Below are 4,845 nucleotides of genomic sequence, written 5' to 3' on the forward strand. Positions count from 1 at the left end.
ACTTAAGGACACCTAACAACAATGTCTAGCCTAAGACTTTTAAGTCCTACCAAACAATCATTTTCTGCATGAGTCTGGCAAGAGGACCGGGGAAAATACTGATACAATTCACTTGTGGGTAATGGTCAACAGGAATCCCTGGAGTGCTGTGGCAGTCACATGATCTGTTGTCAATTTAAGAACTAAGAGTGAAGAGGTGGAATTTAACCTGTCAATCAGGTCATAACTTGATGACCTCATTTGGAGGCACTAAGGAGATAAATAGATTGCTGGAGGTAGGACAGATGCACACTCTCTGTGAGACTTTCCTGCTGACAAGACACACAGAGCTAAGCTAGAGCCCTGGAGTTAAAGGAGTCACATGGAGACCTCTGCTAGTGCTGAGATGCTTCCACTGCCACTGGATCCACAAGAATTTCCACCCACTTGCCTGTGATCTTCCTGCATTCAGTGTCATTGTATGTGTTGCATGAATCTAAAGAGCACTTTATTGATTGATATTGGACATATGGGCTAATATCGGACTTATGGACTTGATCTGGACTGGACTGGAATGTTTCCTCAATATTCTATTGCTCTCGAATATAAAGCTCTTTCTTTTTTCTTTTTTAAATCAGACAGGAGCAAACAGGATGTTGCGAGGCCTGCTCACAAGGAGACGCTAATCACGTATCATGAGAGCTCCGATCATCATTTTATCTCTGTTCTCCAAAAGGAGGAACAGATAAGGATTCACCTTACTGATGATAAAGCTCTTTCTTATACACTATTGTCTATGAAGTTGTTTCCCTAGTCTACCCAGACTAATATATTATGAAAAGAAGCCTTCAAGAAGCATGAGGAGGGATCTCATTACCTATAAGTACCGGGAGTAGAGCACATTCTCTGGATCCAAGATCCATTCACAGAGAACCACCTGGATCCAGGTGACAGCTATAACATCAGAAGAGAACCAGCAGAACCGGAGACCAGAGCATGGGACAGAGTGATAGATTCCCAACCTACTCAGCAGTAACAGCTAGTGGCTCTTATGTAGGAGGCTAGCTTGTGGATGTCTCCAGGCACTTAAATGTGGAATTTGATCTCATTGACTCACAGAAGCTGAGCTGAGTGCCTTTGGGCTCCACCTTACTTGATTGGTACCTCTGGGATCTTAATTCAGGAAGATGGACTTACTAACCCACGAAGCTTGAGCTGAATACTTTCTGGCTGACACACAGTGGACAGGCATACCCCTGTGGGTATTTATTGGCTGTCTTGAAAACACCTCGTGGCGTGTCCTGAAAAACAACTTAACCCTGTGCATTTCTTTGCTCTGTGGGTTGGGAAGTCCATCACAGTATACTTTGCACTAGTATTCTTAATGTAACTATTGAAATGGATATTACAAACAAAAGATTAATTAGAGAATACTAGTGAAAACTACATAAATTGGCATGAGAAGTTGAATTCGTTTCAATAGCTCCAGATTTGTAGAACCATGTTTCTCTATAAGCTACAGAATCCTAGTAAAAGTCACACAGTGGATATACTTTCTAACATAAATATATCTTAATTACACATCAATATCTGAGAATATTATAGTAGTTGTTAGGTGCCATCAAGTTAGTTCCAATTCATAGCGCCTATGCACAACAGAATGTATTACTGACTGGCCCTGCTGCATCCTTACAGCATTAATAGATTTGAGCACAGTGTTGTAGTCACTGGATCCATCTTTTTTATGATTGTCCTATTTTTTGCTGAGTCTCCACTTTATGAGGCATGATATCTTTTCCCAAGGACTATTGTCTCTTGATAACATCTCCAAAATACCAATGACAGCATCTTGCCAGCCTCACTTCTGAGGAGTATTCTGGCTGGGCTTCTTCTGAGATAGACTATTTTTATTCTTCTACCAGTCCACAGTGTGTCCCATATTCTTGGAAAATGTCATAATTCAAATGCATCAGTTCTCCTGCCATCATCCTTATTGATAGCAGCATTATATGTTATGAAAACCCAAATTATCACAATCAGACCACTAAACAACAAGATAAGTGGACAAAATAATGAAGTTTTCAATGATTTCATTTTTCTTGGATCCACAGTCAATGTTTATAAAGTAAGAGTTAAGACATCAAATGCTATATTGATTTTCATTCAATTACAAATTATACTATTCATAGACAATCCCCATGAGTGTCTTTTATTAATTAAAAAGAAAGACCAAAAAAAACCAGGTGCCCTCTAGGTAGAGAAGATGCAGAATGTTGTAAGGAAGCCACACACTTTAGGAAGAAAGCAGGATGAGCCTAAAGAACACACTATTTACTGTGGTAGTTACATAATCTGGTGTCAATTTGAGACTTGGGTGAAGAGGTGGAGTATAGTCTGTCAATCAGGTTATAGCCAATGAGGCCTATTTGTGGGCATGGCATTCTCCTGAAAATTCTGGGAAATCTGGGGTTTCCTCCTTGGAGGCAGACAGCTCTCTCTTTCCTTCTGCTCACTAACTGTAAGACATCCCTGAGGAAAAGCCACATGGACCTACCCTGATGCAGCCCTGGAAACTGGAGAAGCCATGTGGAGACCCTGCCAGAGCTGAATGTCACTGAATCCAAAGACTATCTACCCACTGGCCTGTGATCATCCTGCATTCATCAGTAGTGCTCAGGTTTTGTGAGTCTGAAGAAGATTTAAAGATTGATATTCAACATACAGGCAAATATTGGACTTATAGGTTTGGACTGGACTGAATTGGGATGCTTTCTTAATGTACAATTACCCTTTATATAAAACTCTTTCCTATACTTATATGTGTGTTTATGAATTTATTTCCCTAGTCTACTGAGACTAACATATTTACCAATGCTTATACAATATACATTGTGTATAAAAACAGCAAATTGTAATTTCTTAATCTCTTACACCATTTGGATCCTACAATACAACTAAATCAAAACATTAGTAGACAAAGGAATTAATTATATACCTTTTATATGCACTTTAAAATAATACATGAGAAATACCTATGCAATGCATGGACTGCTATAAAGTTATTAAAGTCGATTTATCTCCACAAATATAGAAAAGAAACAGGGGTAAAATAATATGTTCACATCTTCATATTTAAAAATAATTTAATATCCTGTTTATGTTAAAAAGTGAATCACATTTTTCATATTTTATATATCTATATCTCTTCTCTCAAATATAATTGATAGAAATCATTTTTAAGAGTGTTATTTATTACATAATTCAGTGTTTCATAGCCCTCTTGTCTCATTTTATTAAACGATTATGCCACATGTGGTTTCCAGCTTTGGTGAGATTGTGAAAATTATGTATAATAAAAATATGTATAATTAATCAATTATCAATGATAATTTTTACATATTCTGTAGAGTGAGATAATAACTGTGTAGCTAACTGTCAGGTCAATGGTTCAAACCTAACTTCAGCAGACAGTAGAAACATGCAACTGTTTGCTTCCATAAGATTTACAATCACAGAAAGTCAATAAGTCTCCCTGTGAGTCAGAACCGCTCCACGGAAATGTGCGTATGCGCTTTAGCGATAATGTTCTAAACATAGATATGTAAAAAGCATATTATGACCATAACTTATACAGTCTGATTTTCTTAAGATCATGAGAAGTAGCCTTTTCAATGTATCTTGCTAGTTATTATTTTCACATGTCCCTTGGTATCTCAAGCACCTCCACGAACCTAAAGGAAGAACTAGCGTGCTCAGTTGTGAGTCTCTCTTTTAGTTCCTTCTCAACTTTTTCAAGTCTCTCCTAAAACACTGAAAGGTTGGAAATGGGAGATCTTAGAGGTGCACAGGCACATGAATCAAGTCTTCAAACCTGATGGTGAAATAGTATTGTGTAGGAATCTGCGCTCTCTGATGAAGGGTTCTTTTCAGCAAATGTGGAAAGGTTGACAGTAGTTGCTTTGTAGACGTGGGACAAAAAGCAAGCTGATACCAATCATACAAAATTGCTCCTTTATGGCACAGGTTAAAAAAATAAATAAAAGAATTTCTCCAAAGTTCTGATTTTAAGTAACGGAATACAATTCTTAGAACATCCTTATGAATTTACAAATAAAACCCTAACAAAGAGAATTAAATAAAACAAAATTTGTTCTCTGGGTAAGCATTTCACTTTATTATCCTAGCACTCTTTTTGTCCAATAATAATGATAAAATGATTGAGGGTTGAGTATAAGTAAGTGTCAGTCTGATTATACACTTTCAGTTTGTTGAATTTAATGTGATCAGATTGCTACAATGACAGCGGATTTAAGCATAAGAATAATTGTGAGGATAACACAGGACAGATGGAGCTTCCTTCTGCTGTTCGTAGGAGGGCGGTGAGTCGGAACTGACTTGGTAGCACTTAAAGACAACAAAGGTTAGGACGCCAAACAAAGCCTCTGTGAAGAAAGATCCCATCAGACACGATTATTTGCAGCAAAGTAGATATGACTTAAACTGAACACTATGTTCCTTAGCAGATAAGATTAGCATACTGTGAGATAATATAACCTTGGTTGACTCTGGTATGATTAAACTGTCATATAAGACTCTCTTGTCTGATTTTTTTCTATTTATTATTCATCATTATTTAGTACAGAATTTCAGCTAAAGTGGGAGAGTGATAAAATGTGAAAAGGAAAGAAGAAATCGATATGATGGAGAAGTGATCCAGAACCCAGAATCTCTTCCTCTACTCTACTTTGTGACCATGGAAAATATCTGTGATAAACTATTTGGAATCTGTAGCTTATATTGTGCCTTCACTGTAGGAGTAGACATTTATGAAGGTGTATATTACAGTAAATGTTTTCATAAACTTTA

General features: G+C 37.2%; 1 non-coding gene across 1 annotated transcript; it reads right to left on the reverse strand.

Annotated features, from left to right (window-relative positions):
* Window positions 1–612: 612 nt before the first annotated feature.
* On the reverse strand, window positions 613–747 carry LOC142442070 (U8 small nucleolar RNA). The gene has a single exon (XR_012783325.1). It is a non-coding gene; the product is annotated as a U8 small nucleolar RNA (small nucleolar RNA).
* Between the last annotated feature and the right edge of the window lie 4,098 nt (window positions 748–4,845).

The sequence above is a fragment of the Tenrec ecaudatus genome, chromosome 2 (genome assembly GCF_050624435.1).
Source record: "Tenrec ecaudatus isolate mTenEca1 chromosome 2, mTenEca1.hap1, whole genome shotgun sequence".
Classification (NCBI taxonomy): domain Eukaryota; kingdom Metazoa; phylum Chordata; class Mammalia; order Afrosoricida; family Tenrecidae; genus Tenrec; species Tenrec ecaudatus.